Here is a 21,184-nt window from a genome sequence, read left to right on the forward strand (position 1 = left end):
ATGTTTTAAGTAAACTACTTTCTCATTTTTTTCATTGTGATGCTGGAGATGGAACCTAGGCCTCAAGCTTTCTAGACAAGTGTTCTACCACCCATCCACATTCCTAGCTCCTCAACTACTCTCCTAAGATGCATTAAAATCTCAGTTGGGTTCTCTCTAGCTATTCCCCAGTCTACACATCTTCCTGACCTCGGAAACTATTCTTTCCCCTCTTTGAAAGGAAAACATCTGAAATTCTCAAACCATCCGCACCCCAACCAGCTTCCTTTCTCTATAGGATTAGTTTGCAGCAACCACAAAGGTTCTAACTTGTGTATGAGTCAGGAACCCTTCCTGTTTAATACAAAAACAGGTACTGTCTGTTAAGAAAATATACACTGAAGGAAAAAAGTGAGACTAACATTCTTTGGAAAATTACACCAAAACTAAGCCAAATAATAAAATTTGGGGAAAGTATAAACCTTAGAGAACCATTCTGGATAATCAGCTGTGTTCTTAGTAGCTCTTTTTTCTATGTGTACATGTTCTCGTGTGTGTGTGTGTGTGTGTATACGTGTGCGCACATGCATGCATGCATGTGTATGTGTGTGCACACATGCACTCGCAAGCAAGTAGAGGCCAGAGGTCAATGGTGGTGTTTTCTTCTGTTGCTCATCACCATGTTTTCTGAAGCACAGTATCCAGCTGAACCTGGATTTGAATACACTGGCCAAAGGATCCTCAGGTCTTTGTTTTCCCAGTGCCAGGATTACACACATGTTTTGCCATTACTAACTTTTTCAAATGATTAATGGACTCAAACTAGGTCATCATGTTTGCACAAGCACTTACCTATCTCTGTGGGCAGCATAATAAGAACCTAAAGCACTCCTACTTTTGAGCATTTTACGTGTAAGAACAACACAATTTACTGCATTGTTAAATAGCTTATCCTAAGAAATGAACTCTACCTCAATGTCTCAAGGTCCTCATTAAGAAATCCACCGACTTGTCAGGCTGTCACACAGAGGATGCCTCTGGATGATTTAGGTGTCCTGGTGTCTCAGACTCTGACCCTGTACTGGCATTAGAAAAAAATATGTTTGAATCCCAGTTCTATCCTCCTGTCTTGGACTGTCAGGGCCCATGTTTCAATGCAACCTGTAGCAGGATGCTACTTCCTTCTTATTTCTCTGCAGCTGCTCAGACCACGTCTATTCAAATTGCCATGCCCATGCTGGCACAGTTCAAATATTAATGAGTGCAAACCAGTAAAGAGTATGGGGAAGAGAGAAGGCCTGGGAGAGAGGGGGCTGTGAGAAGTCCCAGTAATGACTGTGCTGTACCTTCATGCCCAGTTTTGATCATTTATAGACAGACTCAAAACTGTCTCCCCTTGATAGATAAGTCTTCATTGCTGGCCACAGACAGCTACAGGTGGGTATCATAGCTTATAGGTTACAAGACAAGACAGAGAAGTGGGTTTAGGACAATAAAGGAAGAAGGGGAGCTCAGAAGACCTGCCAATCCACCTTGCATGGCCAGTCCTTTGAAATCATGAGTCAGATTTGATCACTCTCCTGAGCAAATGTAGGGTTACCTACAGGAGTACTCAGAACCAAATGTAGGTTCTGACCATGACCTACATCCAGAGGCCCTCCTGTGATGCCATCCCTCCCTAACCTCTGTGCTTCCCTCATCCTCCAGGTCCCTGGCATTTCAGCCATTTCAATACATGAAGCTTGCAGTGTGTGAAGCTTTTCAGTCTTTTGCAAACTCTCTGATGGTCAATCACAGCATCGTACTTCATATTTATACCTACACATGTTTGTAGGTACACACGCACCTGTGAAATTCTGTGTGTGAAGGTCAGAGGTTCATGTTAGATGCCTTCTTCAGTCACTCTCAACCTTATTTTTTGAGACAGGTCTAGCTCATGGATTTGACTAGACTGGCTGTCCAGCTAACCCCAGGGATCCTTTTGCCTCCATTTCTCCACCACTAGGACAACAAGTACACACTGCCATGCCCAGCTTTTACATGGGTACCAAGAATCCAGAATTGGGGCCTCAGAGATTACTCATTGAGCCCTCTCCCCAGACCCCCTACTTATTATTAGGAGTACTATTGGTACTGGAAGCTGTTTGTGTAGACTTTACCTGCCTCTTTCCTAATAGGGTAGTCTAAGAGAAATTTTGTCTCTTGTGACACCCAGCTACAACTAAAGACATTTTTATCATCTTGGGAGGTATGAGAGTAGGATGAAGGAAGCCTGTCGGTATCCACCAAGTAAAAGGCAGTGACACTATTAAAAGATCCTGCAGTGTATGGGGCTATCTCCCACAGCAAATGATTGCCTGGCTCAAAATATCACTGGTGTTACAGCTGAAACATCCTGGAATAGAAGGTAAGATCCATAGGGCTAATGCTGCCAAGATTCAATCCCTGGAACTCTCCCACTACCTGATGCCTGGTAGATGCTCGCCCACAGGCATTAACAGGCTTGGGAAGTCACTCTTGTCACAGGGTAGTCCTGAGTGTAGTGATGGGAACTGCCTGATGTCACCACGGGATGATCTTATATCAACATCTATGTATGATTTGCAGGACAGGTATGTGTAGCCTTTCTATCCGTTTATATTCCCATGTCTCTACATCAGATGTCAGGGCAGCTTGCCATACTGTACCACCATTCAGTCTTAAGTGATACTTTTGATATCATTATACATTAATTTTTTTTAAAAATCTGGGACTGGGGAGATAGCTCAGTTGGGCAAGCACGAGGACTTGAGTATGATTTCCAGAACCCATGTCTAAAAATAACAAAACCAAAAACACTGGGCTTGATAGTAGGTGCCTAAAATGCAGGGAGATAGAGATGGGCAGATCCCTGGGACTTACTGACCAGTCAATCTAGTCTATTTAGCAAGTTCTAAGCCAGTGGAAGATGGTCTCAAAAAAAAGTGTGTAGCATCTGAAGAATGACACCCAAGGCTGTCCTCTTCCCATCCACCCCACATATACATGTACACATATGTAGGCACAACCACACACACAGGATTTCAAAGAAGCATATTAAGGATATCAGTTAAGCATAACCTGAACAAGGAATGTAAAATGCTTGCACCTAGGAACCTCGTGCTGTAGGTGAGTAACGTGATCAAGAATGGTACTCAGGAAAATGACACAAGAGGAAGTATTTCACAGGTGATGATGCGTCCAATGATACTAGGTATGGCAAACACACTATATTAACCTATGTAAGCCGGAACTCTGTCCCCCAGGCTTCCCACTCTTGCCTGGCTCTAGGATAGCCCGGATCTCTAGGACACACTGAGATTTGGAAGAAGGGCCTGAAGGAGTAGCTGCCATCTTCCCTGTGTGACTAACAGTTATACAGGATCCTGGGTGACTTGATCCCTAGAGTATAACCATGAACCCACAGATTGCCAAGGTAATGGACATATCTGCCCAGAACTTTCTAGCTCTCCTCTTTCCATCCTCTAGGTATGCCAGATGCATGTTTGGTTCTATGGTAAAGGGCAGTATAGGGAGCATTCATGACAAGAGCACAGCCATGTTGAGAATGCTAATCTTCAGACTCATGGGAATGGCAAGGGCTTGCACTGCTGGGAATATGGATGTTGACAGTGTGTCAGAGAGTATGGACCACAGCTTCCTCCACAGATGACAGCAGTCTGAGACTGCTTCTCTACATTCTCTACAAAGGTTCCCTTCTGAGATTAGCTAATCCATGTCTTCCTTCAATTCTATATAACAAATGTGTTGAATTTCCAGATTGCTGGAGTGTCTATATCAGAGTGCAGAGTATATCTGATCCCAGTTTATCTGTATGTATGTTTCTTATTTCTTCATTCCCTGTCATCTGGGTTGAGTGAATCCCAAATGCAGATTACAGCAGTAAATCAATGTCTTTTGACAGGTCACTAACTCCTGCCGTGGTAGTTACTGGAAGGCAGTGTGACACCAACACATATTCTCTTCCATCCTCCCAGATTCTGGCCCATATGCCCAACTTTTCTCTTGATTTTGGTTTAGCAACCTTACAACTACTGTTCCTTCACTCCCTGATGACCCATCTCAGGCTCTAGTCTCAGACACAGAAGTCAAGACCTCCATTGACTCTGTCACCAGAACCCATGCTTTCAGTAAATCCAATCCAGATAATAAACCCACTAAAATTGATCCAAGTAGATTATGTTTCTCTAGGAAACCCTGGGTCAGACACTAGGATTGACCATCTGATGGTCTTCTAGAATCTCTTATGTTCTGGGACCTGTCATGGCCACATAACTGAAAACACAAATGAAGGTTTCTTACTAGAAGAAAATGGATTTTAAACCAGGATTGGTGGCTTGTTCCAGCACTCACGAGGCAGAAGTAGGTAGATCTTTCTGAGTTTGAGTCCAGCCTAGTATATATAGCTATTCTTGGAAAGCCTGGGCTACACAGTGAGACCCTGTCAAAAAAGAAGAGGATGATGAGGATAAGGATGAAGAGAGAAAGAATTAGAGAAAGAGAGAAGAGGAGGGAATCAAATTTAGCATGAAAATGGACTCCATACAATTAGCAAATGATACTTTTGTGCCTGTGGCTGTAATTTTCTCCTTCCTAAATGCATCAGAATGGATCTTGGCCAAGCAGATCAGACGTATGGTTTTCCATATCCTCTGGTGATCCTGTTTCCCTATGTCATCATCTCTTGTTCCCACTCAGGCATTGGCTGCAAAGCCCTTGCACCAAGAGTGACTTGCAATGCTCATTGTCTGACATCAAGTAATTAAACTTACTGGGGAAACAGCTTTCTGTAAGAGGGGGATGCCTTGTCTGCCTTAATCTTTCAGATTTCATTCTTATTTTGTGAGTGCTTAACTATTTTGCATATGTGTTTAGAAACTCTTCACAGAGCCCATCTAAGTAATTATTCTGCCGAGTAACTCCTGCACTGTTTCTCTCTGTTTTGAGATGGAGCAATGCTGGCATGTTGCATTTTACAGCAGATTTCTCATTATTTGGCCTCTTATCCATTTAGCTTGAACCACATTACAAAGAAGACAGAATTAAATGACCTTTGCAGAATCTGACAGCTCATGAAGGCCACTTAACCAGGAGAAGGTCACAGGGTACAAACTCGGGGGGGCAGGGCTAGCAATGGCTTTCAACAGGTAGACTTGAAGCTCAGACTTGGAATAAGCAAAGAGACAGAGGCGCAGGCAGATCTACCCACAGAGATCTTGGGAAGATGTAGTGGGATGGAAGAGCAGAGGAAGAGGGAAGGCACATAATTAAACAAGGCTGGTAGCTGATGCTGGTAGGCAGAGGCAGGCTTGTATGGTGCTTCTCTCTTCATCTCTCCCTGCATATACACGTGCGTGTGTGCGCGCACGCGCGCGCACACACACACACACAACCATTGTGCCTGAATAAGTCATGAAAAGAAGGTGACACTGGCCACAACCCAAACTGGTAGTTGCTTAAAGCAACAGGCCTCAGACCAGATGAAGGTCATCTCAGTTGCCCCACAACTGCAATAGAACATGCACAGCAAATCTGCAGTGAAGTTAGTCCCTACCAACACACATATGTAGCAGCAGTGAATGGTAACTGACTCGTTTGGTCATGGTTGTTACACAGCAGCAGCAAACTGTTACACATTTTTAAGCAGAATATCACATAAACCCTAAAAATCAATTGCATGAAACAGAGATGCAAAATACAGGCCATTGAGGCCTGCCTTAATTATGGTTTTCATTGCTGTCTGTCTATCATCTGTCATCTATCTATATGTGTGTATGTATGTATGTATGCATGTAAGTATGTGTGTGTATTATAATGTGTTATACTGTTTTATATAGTACAAGAGGAGTTGCAATTTTGGATTATGAATCTTTATCTTTAAAAAAATTTTTAATTTAAATTGTGTCAACTATGCTCAAAAACACCTCTATTAATCAAAATAGGAACAATTACAATAAACATATGTTGACCAGTGGGAAATAAGTTTATTCCTGTAGTATAAAAATTGTGCTTTGGGATCCAACAAACACTCCTGGGAAACATTTTCTGTTGCTTGCAACTTGTAAAAGCACACTTCTATAAAATGTCAAGATGTTTGAAGACATGGTGGCCAGTTGGCGTGGTGGATGAGGCAGGACTTCATAGGCTAATCTCTTCAACTCTGAAGTGACGGTTGTGTGATGTATGGCTGAGCATCATCCTGAAAAAGAATCAGGCACTTTCTGTTGACAATATCAGGTGCAGGCACTGTACCTTCGGGTGTACATCATCTGTTTAGTGCATATACCTCCCAAATGTAATTACTTCACTAGGATTCAGAAGGCTATAGTGGAGTAGACTGTCCAACGGTGACCATTATCCTGTCGAATGTAAGTTTGGCTTTAGGAATTCCTCTTAAATCCTTCTCAGTACAGTCACTGATTTGCTGGCCACAGTTGCACCTGCAATTAACTTTCTGCAGCATGTTATACTCTAACAGAGAAATGGTTCGTTGCTGTCACACAGAATAAGAAATGTCAACAGTTCAATACAACAGATCACAACAAAATTTTGATAAGCTCATGGGACACCCTCCCATTGAGCTTTTTCACCTTTTAAATTCATTTCAAATGCCAAATGACCCTTGAGTGGTCTATACTGAGTTCTTTGCAGCTTCCCATATAAGTAGAAGAGGCTTTCATCATAGCTCTCAGTTGGTCTCTATCAACTTCTCAGGACCAGCCACGCACTTTTTAGCCCCAAAGCTCTTGTCTCTGTTTCAAAACTTCTTGACCCACCCCTGTGTTCTCTTTTATAACTATTCCCAGGCCAAATGGATTGTTGATTCTTGGTATTGTCCCTCCTGCTTTACGGCCCATTTTGAACTTGAATAAGGAAATTTCTCAAATTTGCTATTTGCAGAACATCATTTCCATAATATAAAACAAATAAACAATAAGTCATTAGCAAAAATAATAAAGTGAGAACTTTGCAATAAAATGATATACAACATAACCAGGTTTGTTAAGAATGCATTTCCACATCAAACAATACATTTCAACAGTGTACACTTTGTTGTGTTCAAAGTGACAAGTGACCTACAGAGTTTGGCCCTGGTTAAAGCCAAGTAAGGAATCCATGGATGGCAGAGAAGATCAGGCTGTGAGATCAGCTTGGTTAGGGAGTCACTTAGCTTCTGTGACATTCAGTGTCCTCATCTGAGAAGCAATGATGATGATTCTGCCCACATACAGGACGGCAGGACGGATTAACTGAAATGTCTATGAAATGATTAGCACAGTTTCTATAGACCCAGTAACCAATTACGATTGTAATTATCATGGGATGGTGGACTATTTCATGCCCATTATTTTGCCCTAAGAGAACAAATATGATTTCTACGACATGACAGCCTTCCAGTTAAGAGCCTGAACTCTGGGAATGTCAAACCAGGCTTGGAATCCTGCACCATTGCCATTTGCAGTTCCATGACCTTGGGCTTCTTGCTGACCTTGAGTGTAAGCCATGTCCTGCCCTAGAAGATTTAACAGCTTCATAGGGAACATAGGCAGGCTGAGTTCATGCTACCATTGAGTGAGAAGCCTGAAACACGGGAACAAGTGCAGAAACAGCTGCCAAGGTGTGTGAGGGAGGGTGGCGTGCTGCCATGCAGGGCTTCCTGAGCCATCTGTGGCAGAGAGAAAAGAGCTCCTCACCGACTGCCACGGTAAATGCCACCATCTACCCAATGTGACAAGGACCATTGGAATAAGCCTCCTATATTTTACATCCCTGTTTCTCTAAGACCCAGATTCCTGCCAGTACCCTCAGGTGCCTCATCGGGAAGATTCTACCAGAGAGCTAAACACCACTGTAGCCAAGGAGGAAGGCAAGCTAGAAGCCAGCAGCTGAGAGCCACACATTAGCTTTTCTCATTTTTAAAATGCTTTTTCTGTTTTGTTTCTTTTATAAGATTTATTTTTTATTTTATGTGCATTGATGTCTTGTCTGCATGTGTGCCTGTGTGAGGATGTCAGGCCTCCTGGAAATGGAGTTACAGACAAGTTGTGAGCTGCCATATGGGTGCTGGGAATTGAACCAGGGTCCTTTGTAAGAGCAGCCAGTGCTCTTACACACTGAGCCATCTCTCCATACCAGTTTTTCTCATTTTTAGTGGAGAAATATTCTGGACCTGGGATGACTGACTGAGGATGCCAGGTCTATCATTTTTTTATGGGCACATAAAATGGGAAAGTCAGGAGTCTCAGTTCTCTCTGGATTTCTTCATTAGTCCACACTGAGAACTATTACTGCCTTAGTTCAGTTTCTATCACTGTGATAAAACACCATGACCAAAAGCAGCTCTGAAATAAAGGGGTTATTTCCTCTTATAACTCTCCATCACTGAGGAAAGTTGGGATGAGAACTCAACATAGGAACCTGGAGTCAGGAGCTGAAGCAGAGGCCATGGAGAACTGTTGCTTACTGGCTTGTTCCTCATGGATTGCTCACTTTGGTTTCTTTTGTACCCCAGCCCAGGGGTGACATCTGCCTTCAGTGGGCTGGGCATTTCCACATTAATCATTAATGAAGAAAATGTCCCACAGCATTGCCTATTGGCCAGTCTTACAGAGACATTTTCGCAATTGAGTTTGTGTCAAGTTGACAAAAACTAGTTGGCACAGCCACTCAAAACTTCAAGCCAAGTGTTTCCCTTTGGGACTACACAAGTGGCATCCTTCAAGGTCTTCTTGACTGGTTCAGTAATGACCTCAATTAAGAAGGCACATTTATAAAAATGTTGCTGGGAATAGTGTGACTAATACATAATGAAAGATGTTTAGTTCCTACCATGTTCTAGAAATTTATTAAGTCTTTGACCATGCATTTGTGCTTTTCTGTTCAATTTATACTTTGTGTGTTCTGTTTGTATGTATATGTGTGATTTGCATATATGTATGCTGAATGAATGTATCTTAGTCAGTGTTCTATTGCTGTGAAGAGATACCATGACCACAGTAACTCTTATGAAGGAAAACATTTAATTCAGTCTAGCTTATAGCTTCAGAGGTTTAGTTCATTATCATCACGATGGGCCATGGTGGTGTGCAGGCTGACATGCTGTCAGAGAAGGAGCTGAGAGTTCTACATCTTGATCCTCAGGCAACAAGAAGTGAACTGAGACCCACTTCCTCCAACAAGGCCACACCTCCTTACAGTGCCATGCCCTATGAGCTTATGGGGAGCAATTACATTCAAACCACCACTATATCTATGCATGCTCACACGTGTGAGCACGTGTGTGTGTGTGTGTGTGTGTGTGTGTGTGAGAGAGAGAGAGAGAGAGAGAGAGAGAGAGAGAGAGTACACATGCACATGTAGAAGTAGGAATGTGCAGACCAGAGGTTGATGGCAGGTGTCTTCCTCATTTTTTCTCCACCATGTATATTGAGTCTTTGTCTCTTGCTGAACCTTAAGTTCACTAATTCAGCTAGTCTAGCCAGTCAGGCTTCTCTGGGGATCCCTTGTCTCTGCCTATCAAGTGCTGGGATTATAGGCAGACTGCCATACCTGTGCAGTATGCACATCGATGCTGAGGATTCAAACTCTATTCTTCATCCCTACACAGCAATCACTTCATCCACTGAGCCTCCTCCCCATTCCTGAGACAGCATTTAAAAACCATGAATGTAGCTCAAGTCTATGGTCCATTCTGAATTCCAATTTGAGATGCTAGTGGGTTTGTAATTTGTAAGTGGAAAATGCACAGAAATAGGATGTCTCCTCCTGGGAGCTAAAGTGCTTTAATGTTAGTTACTACTCTCCTTCCATATAGAATGGCTGTTACAAGTTAATTTTTTGTTTCTGATTTCCCTGGAAGGAAGGCAGTAAGAATACCCATCCATTCCCAAGATGGCATCTGTCAGCACTTTAGTACCTTTTCCCTACATTAGATGTAATTTACTTTAGCTAAAAAGAATTGATTTCTTTTTACAGTAATAGGTAGAAAAGGAAACATGGCTTAGTGAAGGCATAAGAGGGAGAATGGAGGACAGGAAAGGCCTGATATTCTCCAAGCCCAAACCCTCCCCTCAGAGGGACCTGTAAGCCATGGCCAGAACACAACGGGTTGGGAGTTCTGGGGAAGATATAGAAGAGGCCTATGAGACCAAGCATAGGAACTTAGATTTGAGCTGTTAAACAAGAAGACAAAAACCCAACAGCTTCTTGAGAGAAAAGCAACCCAGAAAAGAGGGGTCTGACCTGGCTAGAGTGTGAGGCAGGTTTGAGGATGGTAAGGGTCCAACAAGGAGGCTGGCAAAGGGGACTACCAGATGTGACAAGACCCTTAAAAGAATGGAGGTGTGACTCCATCTCTTCAGCAGCAAGGCATGGACGATGCTCCCACCAGGCGGTTGTGAGGCTAACACAACAGCTCTACAAACCAACACGGAAGACCGCAAAGACCTTGTGTGAAGATTTTACTCATAAAAAGGTACATGTTGAGCCAGGCGGTGGTGGCACACGCCTTTAATCCCAGCACTCAGGAGGCAGAGGCAGGCGGATCTCTGTGATCGAGGCCGGGCTGGACCGATAGGCTCCAAAATAATATAGAGAAACCCTGTCTCGTAAAAACAAAAAAAAAAAAAAAAAAAAAAAGGTACATGTTGGTGAGAGTGAAGAGGAGACACACTTCATGGTCTGGTGTTCCTCAAGTTAATTGGGAAGGCGGGTTAGTCCAGGTTCTCTAGAGAAATCAGCTGTTAGAATTAATAGATATAAAAAGGGAATTATTAGAGTGGCCTACAGGACAATGTCTAGGCAGTCAACAATGTCTGTCTTACACTACAGAGACTGGCAGCCCTGTAGTTGCTCATTTCATGAGGGCTGGATGTCTCAGTAGTTCCAACCTGGCATGAAAACCTGGAGGATTCCTAGGGAGTTGATGGTCCTCAGTCTACACTGGAAGCCCAAATAACCTGGTTCTAACATCAACGAAGGAATGCCACAGCAACAGGGTGGATGAACTAACTAGCAGAGTGAGGGTAAGTAGGCAAAAGCAAAGCTTTCCTTTTTCCATGGCCTTTGTTCTGAGATGCCGCCAAAAGGTCCAGCCCACATTTAGTGTGAGTCTTTCCATGTTAAATAATCTGATCAGAAAGGGCCCTCATGGGAATGCCCAGTGCTTTGCATGCTCATTGATTCCAGAAGCAATCATATTGATAACCAGAAGTTTCCATCACAGAAAAAAAAGCGGGGGGGGGCGGGGGGGTTGTTGAAACAGAAGTGACCACTTCCCTCCTGTACAACCTGGCAGACAGGCTTACTCCCAAGAAACCAATTAGAATGTTCCTTCTAAGTTACAACTGTGTGTGTGTGTGTGTGTGTGAGAGAGAGAGAGAGAGAGACAGAGAGAGAGAGAGAGAGAGAGAGACAGAGAGAGAGAGAGAGAGAGAGAGAGAGAGAGAGAGAGAGAGAGAGAGAGAGAGAGAGAGAGAGAACATGGGCCATAGTGCCCATAGTAACACGAAGAGTTTCTTATTCACTGTCTCAGGGAACTTTAAAAAATACAAGATTTGTCTGCCCATTGCACCATGGTTTGTTAGCAGAGTTATTTTAAGTCACATACTCTAAGTTGTGCTAAGTCTCCTGTGTGTACACCAGGGATGGTGCTAATCCTTCACGAGGATAATGTTAGACTGTGTGTGAAAAACAGAGCAAGTCATTTATGAATGGTGACAACTACGCTAGAACCCCGTAGTGAAAGCCACACTCCTTCATGTTTAAGAATGGAGGCTTCACAATGCCCTTCAAAGGAGGAGCATGCCCTCCACACCAGGGAGTTTTCTGGCTAATCGATCCATCTTCTTTAGTGCTGAGACAGAATGTCATGGGGGAGGACCTGGGGCTGGCTGTCAGGCTCTGGTCTGATACTCAGGGTACCCGTAAGGCACTGAGAAAGACACCCTTTCAGGCTCCCTTTCCACATTCAGGTTCTCTGTGGTTAACTGTGAACTTAGTCATGTCATAAAGCTAAGTGAAGTCTTGAATAAGTAGTTTTGAAAGTTCTTAAGATAGGAGCTGGCCACTGCAAGACACTGTACAGAAATGTCTTTATTTGCTGAAAAAATAAACACAGCATGCTCCCAGAAAGGACCTCAGGCTGGGCTGGTCAACCTGCTTTGGCTCAAGTTACATTTACTTCTGTGATGCTGTTATGTTGCCCTGGGTAAGAAAAAGAACGCAAATCTCCTCATTTCTGCAATATAATCCATCCATTTTAGAAGCCGGTTGTTTTTATTACTCTTCATAATTACATTTATAACTTTTTCTTGTCACAGCTCCAATAGTCCTTTGGACTTCAGAGATGCATTTGGTGTGTGATGTCTATACGAGGTAGGTCAAACAAGGCCAAGCAAGACACACTCCAGGTGCAGCTTCATAACCATCATTTTAAAAGCCAGGGAATTCTGAGGTAAAGTGCTTGCCCTGTCAGCATGTGACCTGAGTGAAGATCCCACATAAAAAGCCAAATGTGACAGTGTGCCTGTGATCCAAGTATGGAAGAGGAGGGAGACAGGAGGGATCCTGGGGCTTGCTTTCCAGACAGACTAGCCAACTGGAGTGTACCAAGTTAAGTAGGAGACCATGCCTAAAAATAGTGAGGTAGAGAATGATGGAGGAGGACACTCAACACCAACCTCTCCTCTTCTGTACACATACACGCTCTCTCTCTCTCTCTCTCTCTCTCTCTCTCTCTCTCTCTCTCTCTGTCTCACACACACACACACACACACACACACACACACACACACACACACCTGAGAAATTCTGAGAAGATAACAGAAGTAGTAATAATATATTATGGTATCCATGTAAATCCCCACATATAAGTAAATAGAGCAATGAAAATGAAGAAAAAATATAAATAAAATTTACAAGTAAATGAAGCAGCAAGGTATGTCCCATGAACAACAAAAGACAACAGACAAGGACAAACCATGAACAGCCACATGATGAGCAGTCCTGAAACCCATCCCTCTCTCCCTCCCAAGGTCCCTGGAGAAAAACTACTGTTAGAAAAATCAAAAATGAGCAAAAACAAAGATGAAAAACAGAAAATCACAATATTGGTAGAAAAGGAAAAGGGAACCAGAAAATTTCACACACAAAGCTACACTATTAACACTGCACCAAAACCATAGAGAACACAACATTGTGGAGCTAGAAAGAACTATTAAGCCAAATTTCCTTCCAAAACTTCAGGATAATGAGTAACGGAAAAGCAAGAAGATCAAACCCCACAAAATATCACACACACACACACACACACACACACACATACACGATGCCATTATCAGTGTCTCTTGAAGATCAAGATGACTATGAAGAAAATATATGATCAATGTCAGGAAGCACTAAGCCCTTAGCCTATCCCTCATGGCAAGAACTAAGGCTGCCCCTCTAGGAGGCAGGGCAACATCTCCTTCCCAGAAACTGAGGATACAAGCATGGGCCACTATGATCAGCCATGAACTTGCAAAAATGTCCAGGATCCTTCTCTCACAGGTGACACCTGTCTCTTCACCCTTTTCTTCTGGACTGGCCTCAATGTCCAGATATGACCAAAGGACTGTGGTTGAAGTGATAAGAAGTGAATCTAGGCTTTGAGTGGCCTTGTGTGCTTCCAGAACACTCTCCAAACCCTGTTTCCACCATGGACCAGGCCCAAGCTTGCTTTATTCAATTCAGCCTGGGGAGGGGAGTGCCTTTACTGATTTCTTTCAATGCAGATATTATCGTTGGGATTTTCTGAAACTCTTCACACTTAGGAGAAGTCATCTTGTGTGGAAAAATACATGGTTCAAGAGAGTGGAGACATGGAAGCAGTTGGCTTAGTGACAAGGTGACTGTAGTTCTGATGTGAACAGAATGTACACTAAATGCCTTCAGGACAAAAATGACAAGTTATCAGAACTAAGGCATTTGCTAATTAGCTAGATTTACTATTCCATAATGTATATAGACTGCAAAACATGTTACATAAAATATGTTGAACTTTACCTGCCAATTAAAAATAAAGGAATTTTAAATAAAACAAAAAACCAAGAGCAGTTGGTTTGATTTTTGCTGCTACTTGAAGAAAAGTGACAGCGAAAATGCTTTTAAGGAAGAAGATGAAAGTGCACAAAAGATATCAAGTCACATACGTAAGAGAGTGATTTTTCACCAAAACATTAATTTAACAATCATTTCCAAGTGTTGAGGTTTCGCTTTTCTTTCTAAGTGATACTTAAATACAGTATACGCCACACTTGGCACTCAAATACCCCGATTGGAGTTTGAAGACATTTTGAAAGATTCAGGCTCCTGCTTCTAGTGCAGGAGGAGGGTGCAGGAATGAATGACTGTAATATGATTGGGGGAGGAGCTGCAGAGGCAACAGGAAGGAGGAGCTGGCTCACCTCAGCACGGAAGACTGCAAAGCTAAGAAAGTCCTTTTCCCTCAATTTGAAATATTGGAGTGATCAAGTTCTTCCTAAGATATTTTGCAGACAGTGCTCAACTCTGGACAAAGAGCCAAATCTTTCCTTCTTCTTCTGGGCTTTATGACAATGTTGGCATCAGAATTCTCTGGAACACTCACAGCTTTAAATATTCTGTTCCATTGTTAACTATCAGACCCATGATTTGGGAAACAAAAAAGACTTTTAAGACAATAATAATAATGATTGGGGGATCAGATATCAGTCTGATATTAAGTTACCAACTTTAAGTTGATAAAAGTTATTTAAAATTCATAGGTTTAAAAAGTTAATTGTGACCAGGCATACACCTTTAATACTGCTACTTGGGAGGCAGAGGTAGGCAGATCTCTGGGAGTTTGAGACCAGCCTGGTCTACAGAGTGAGTCTGAGGTCAGCCCTGTCTCCCAAACCATCAAATAAACAAACAAAGGGTGTGTTTTGCTTTGTGAAAAATCTTCTATGCTATCTTCACCTATTTTTGTTCACAGGTGTGTGCCTATCAAACTTTACGGGGCCAATGTAAAGAGCTTCTAGTAGTTAATAGTGATTATCAACTGATTGGCAGGATGTACAGTCCCCTAGGAGGCAAACCCCTGGGCATGTTTTTAAGGGAGTGTTTAGATTGGATTAACGAGGTGGAAACCCCATCCTAAATATAGGTAGCACTATTCCATGGCCTGGATTCTAAGACTGCACTAAGCGGAGAAAGCAAGTTGAACATCAGTCCTCATATATCCCTGCTTCTTGATGTGGACACATGATCAGCTGCTTCATGCTCCCACTGTCATGACTTCCTCCTATGAAAGATTGTATCCCTTAAAGCCGGGAACTGAAATAGGACATTCCTTACTGAAGCTGCATTTGTCTTTTTTGTCATAGCAATGAGAAAAGCAGTTCATGCAGTACTCCATGGTCAGGGATACTACACTGCATCACAGGATCTTGAACTTCAGTTTACTAGTCTATGAAATGGAAGTGAGGATATTTACCTTGTATAGTTCTGTAACTGACCCAAACCTCGATTCTAGTGACCAGTACTTAGTAGACACTTTGAGATTTTAGGCTTCCTTTTGAACTCTAAGATTTAATTTTCTTTCATTTTACTCAGACTACTTATGTACATATTCCTAATATTATATAAATGTGTTTGGGCAAAGTAACAGAAGAAAAATAAATAGGGAGTGGATAGAAAAACAGCAGCAGACATCGAGTCATGAGTTAGGGTGTTTCCCAACTTAGAAAGGGGACCTTCTAAAGAAGGGTGACATCACTGGGCAGTGTGCTTCGAGGAGTACATAGATGGGCACTTACGTTCCTTGATAAAAGTATACCAGACCAGTTGACAAAGAAAACCACTTCGTGCGTAGGGCCACCTGCTCCCAACCTCCAAAGGAGGAAATGCTGAAGCAGGAGGAAGTGACAGTCCTTTACCACAGGAGCTCCTTTGCAGCTGATTATGTCTTCAACCTGCACACAGTAGGGTTTGTCATAGCCAAGAGGCTGACTGCAGCTATGCTGCTGGAGGGAACATGAGTAAGAGAAAAATGGGAAGAAATACAGTTTGGGGGAATAAGAAAATTACTGGACTACCATAATTCACTTTCCCATCGTTCTGGAAGTTTTAAGTCAAAGCACAGGGTTCTGCCTGGTAGGGACAGGTTCTGTTGAAGACTTGCTCAAGCCTTAGAAGCACAGTGCCTCCTATTGGTGGCTTGCAGGCACTGCCGAGATTATCTGTCAGTGCTCAGAATCCTAAAACATTGCCTTGTTCTACGGTATTTATTGTGCCAGACTCTCACACAGGAAGTATAGAGGGGAATTCAGAGAGCCAACTTGAAGTGGCGTGGAGCCAGAATCACAAAGAACACCTAAAATAGGCTTAACACTTAAATAACCTAGAGATGTTAAGGGTGAGGCAAAAGGTCACAAATGGCATGAAAGTGAAAGGGGAGTAGAAGGGAACATATAAGAGAGCAAGGGGGGAACAGGGAAGAGGGGTGGGCAACAAAAACAATTTTTGTTTGGAAAAAATGCCATGATGAGGCCTAATTCTTTGTTAAGCTAATAAATACATAAAGATAAACCTGTCTACATACCTTATCATCTATTATTACACTAAAATTGAGACTGTGATGGTCAGATCTGGCCACAAATCAGAATAATCTATAAATAGCAATCAACAAATCAGCCTTAGGTCCCATCCATTGACTTTGATTCAATTGGTTGGGGTTGAAATCTAGACATCAATAGTAGGAAGGAATACTACTTATTTGCAAATAGATTAACCAACAAATATGTACTGAGCAGCTAAGAAACTCATTTAGGGAACATGTATTTATAAGGCAAGCTAGGAAAGATATGAGAAGAGAACTCTTACAATTACCTGTAAACATCTTCAGTTACTAAGCAGGGCTCATATGGTCTCACAGAAACTGAAGTGGTAACCTCAGAGCCTGCTTGAGTCTATTATAGGCTCTCTGCATGCATGCTGTGGTTGTTTAGCTAGAGTTTTTGTTGGACTCCAAATAGTGAGAGGAGTGAGTGTCCCTGACTCTTTTGCCTGCTCTTGAGACCCTTTTCCTCCTATGTGGCTACCTTGTCCAGTCTTGATATGAGGGTTTATGCTTACTCTTATTGCATCTTGTGTGCTGTATCTGACTGATATCATTGGGAGATTTGTTCTTCCATTTCTCTTCAGTCTTTTTAAAAATACAAAATCCCTTTTAAAAATTCAAAGTTTCTCAACTATTGGCTCCTATAAAATCAAAATTAAGTTAAATACTTTCTTTCTTCAAGATGGATGAACCAGGGAGTAGCAATAATCAGAACAAATTAAAATGAAGCTCCAACAGTGTAAATAACTCAATTCCTAATTATATGGGATTCACTTACAATCTTCCGGGCTCATCCAAGGGGTTTAAGGTCACTTCTCTGACTGCCCTCTGCAGCACACACAGCTTGTCCTCTAGGCTCTGGCTGGCTCCACACTACCACTGCTGCTGTTCTTGATGGTTATCCCATGGTACTGACATCTACAAAATGCTGGGGTCTTCGACTGAAACTGGCAAGCAATTCCACCAATAGTCTGTCCTTGGCTCTCTCATTGTACCAAGCTTAAACTGCTCTTCGTGGCCCTTCAATCCTGGAACTTCCACTGCCACTGAAGCTGCACCTTTATCATTGGCCTCTCATGGTATGTCAAGACTCAGCTGCTTTCCATAATCTCTTTGTGTTTTCAAAACCAGCACTACCTTGGTGACTCTTACACTACCAAGTTAAGCTGTTGGTTCAAGGTACAACCTTGGTCACCTCTGGAACACAATTTCTGTGCCATGAGGCTCAGGAAACACTTCCCAAAAGATTTCACCTGAATGATACTGGTATCTTCTTAATCACCACTAATTTCTCAGCTCCAGCTGACCATCATCAATTGCCTCAGTAAAGCAAAGGTTTCACTTCCATGGTGCTGGTCTCTTGTGTATCATGGCTGACTCTATAGTCTCAGCTGACCAGAACCATAGAACCTTAAATCAAAATAGCAATATGCAACAACTTCATAGTCTTTAGTAACTCTCAGACTTCCCTCTGTAACTTCACAAGCCAGCCCTCCATCATCTGCATTTTTCTTAGCACTCTTTTCTTTCAAGTTTCCACAGAACAGCTCAATGAACTTTGAATGTTCAATGGCTTTTCTTGCCCAACATTCCAAAATCTTTCTGCAATCTTCCCCAAAACAACATGGCTAGTTTTGTCTCAGAAATGCCCCATTCCTGATACCAATTTCTGTCCTGATTAGGATTACTATTCCTGTGATAAACCACTATGACCAAAAACAGCTTGGGAATGTTTATTAGGCTCATGTTTCCTCATCATTGTCATTGGAGAAAGTCAGGACAGGAACTCAAACAGGGTAGGAAACTGGAAGCAGACGCTGATTCGGAGGCCATGGAGGAGTGCTGCTTACAGGCTTGCTCCACATGGCTTGCTTAGCCTGCTTTCTTATAGAAGCAAGGCCACCAATCTAGGGTGACCCCACCCACAATTGACTGGGACCTCCCCCATCAATCACTAATTAAGAAAATATCTTATAGGCTTGCCTACAGCTTGATCTTCTGGAATCATTTTCTTAACTGAGGTTCTCTCCTCTTATAGCTTGTGTTAAGTTGACATAAAACTAGCCAGCAACCAGCTAAAGCCACAGGAATAGTGGAGAGGGTGCCTCACATACCAATCAATACATGTCCCAACCTTTGTCTGGACTTTAAAGAGCTACCAAGACCAGCCTGAAACCTATTACCTTGGTTAAGAGGAAAACTAGCTCTGCAGAAAAAAACAAGCTTTGCATCACCTCTGTCACCTATGCACTATGATGCACTTTTAAATGTTTAGATGAATGTCATTTTCATAGCTAAAATAGTCATGAATCCATGGCACATCTGGGTTTAGCATAATCATTTGCATCCCAAATTCCACATCTAACACAATAATTATAAACATTTAGCTGTATTTATCTTTTTTCTTACCTTTTGTCTATTTACATAGTTTTAACCACAATGTACAATTTCTTACTTCTCAATGATGTCAGCATTTTCAGATCAATCCACTGTCTTCAATGTCTGTTAACTATCACATAACATTATATTGATCTAGGTGAGTACACAACCACAGTGGCTGTCTTAGTCTAGCTTCTGTTGCTTTGATAAAACACTCTGGCAAAAGAGACTTACAGGAGAAGGTTCACTTTGGCTTACAGTTCCAGAGGGACACAGTCATCATGATAGTGAAGGCACAATGGCAGGAAAAAAACGAGATCTGCTCAGCATACTGCATAAGCAGTCCCAAAGCAGAAAGAGAAAAGGAAGTGGGGCTGAACTGTAAAACCTCACAGCCCCCCATCCCAAGTAAGATACTCTCCCCAGAAAATCTCCACCTCATAAATGTTTTACAACCTTCCCAAACAGCACCACCAGCTGGACACCAATTCCCAAACCCACTAGTCTATGGGGGACATTTCACAGTCAAACCACAACTGTAGACAGGCACAACACCTTCTAGTTGTTCTTTCTGTAGCTAGCACTACAACAAATGACTTCCAGCCAATGACTAGGCTTCTCCCTAGCTGATAGACCTGTGCTTATCTCATAAAATGGGGGGTGATAAAAGTTCCTATCTCATAGAATTGGCATTGTGAGATGGGCAAATTAATTCACTTAAAGCATAGCAAATGCTCCATGAAATGGAGATACTTGGTTAATGAAATAAATCAAAGGATGGAACCCTATGTTTCAAAGGGATGATTAAGTGTGATGTTCACTCTTCTTACATTGCGTAAGAAAGGTCCATGCAAGCTGCTCCTGTGCCAGGATTGTCTCTAGTAGCCCCACGTGATGTATTTTTTACGCACTTAGCTGTCCAGCAGCACACACAAGAGGCATCCTTTAGAATAACTCATCCAGGAACAGGCAGATAACACCAGTGACAGAACACAGGGTGCAGTTACACAGAGAATGAAGGTAAAGAGGTGGGCTCCCTTCTACCCCTGAGAACAGTCCAAAGGATGAAGGGAGAGAGGTGGGCTCCCTTCTATCCTTGGGAATGGTCAGTTCTTGCTTAGAAATAGGCAAGCATTGCTCATTGGAAATTAAGGTTCAATTTTGCTAAAATTTGAACATTTGAGGGGACACCAGAACAGTGGATTTTTATGTACATTTTCTGGTTGTCAAACATTGGCAACTTTTCCCTCTGTTTCTACAGACCTTGTATAAGTCAATCAAGATATGTATGTGGAACAAATTTGGCCAAGACTCTGACATTCTGTGTATCTTAAGTAAAAGAAAAACAACACCTCTCCACAGTTCACACCTTGAAAGGAACAAAGTGCCCCCCCACTAATGTGAAGGCCAGAGACTCCAAAGTTTAGTTGTTCTCCACACTCCCCTGTGTGTCTCCTATAGCCTGGTCCTGAGTTGAAGATGACTGCACATGTGCTCCCACCACCGATTCTCAACACTTCGCCCTTTTCCTGGGAAGAGGAAAGGAACAGGACAGGAGTGTATTACCCCAGTCTCAAGGCTAGGCAGACTCCTGTGAAAGGGCAGAGGATGTTAATTGCAATATCCAGGTACCAGGAGATCTGGGAAAGGAGAGGCTCTGGGTTAGGTAACCCCAACAGGGCTTCTAGGACAGAGTTTCTAAACTGGTTGGGGAGGGTGGGGTGACTTTGACAGAGGACAGAAGTGCTTGCTGTTCGATAATAGGAAAATAAGCCACAGTTAGCTGTTTGTGGATATAACAGTTTACCAATGCTTGGCATGGTCTAGCCTGATGTTCTTAGTTTGTTCTCCTTGGGTCAGGAAGAGATATAAGACACAAACATAACTTCCACAAATCTTTCGAGAAAGCAACCACACATGGCATGGCTGACCATGTGTTCCTGCTTTCCAGCCCTGCCTAAATCTCTGGAGATAGATTTTGCCTTGTTGCTAACACCAGGCTAGGAATGAGTCCCTGGCCACAATCCAGGAAGGAACCGGCTCTGTAGAGACAAGATGACAGGCACGAAATCGTGGGTGGGGAGGACAAATCAGGCACCCAAGCCTGCAAATGAGGTGGGCTTCATGAAGAAGCCACCAGCTGGGCTGCATCTGGGGCAGTGTGGG

The 21,184-nt window shown here is 42.7% G+C and overlaps 1 protein-coding gene and 1 long non-coding RNA gene across 10 annotated transcripts in view; both read right to left on the reverse strand.

Moving 5' to 3' along the window:
- Rgs6 (regulator of G protein signaling 6) overlaps positions 1–21,184 on the reverse strand; it is a 515,997-nt gene that overhangs the window by 358,801 nt on the left and 136,012 nt on the right. The window lies entirely within an intron of this gene.
- On the reverse strand, positions 5,983–14,825 carry LOC121139303. The gene is made up of 2 exons (XR_005876225.1): positions 14,463–14,825; positions 5,983–6,217 (listed from the first exon to the last, which is right to left on the reverse strand). It is a non-coding gene; the product is annotated as an uncharacterized LOC121139303 (long non-coding RNA).

This window comes from Mesocricetus auratus, unplaced genomic scaffold (assembly GCF_017639785.1).
Source record: "Mesocricetus auratus isolate SY011 unplaced genomic scaffold, BCM_Maur_2.0 Super-Scaffold_15014, whole genome shotgun sequence".
NCBI lineage: Eukaryota > Metazoa > Chordata > Mammalia > Rodentia > Cricetidae > Mesocricetus > Mesocricetus auratus.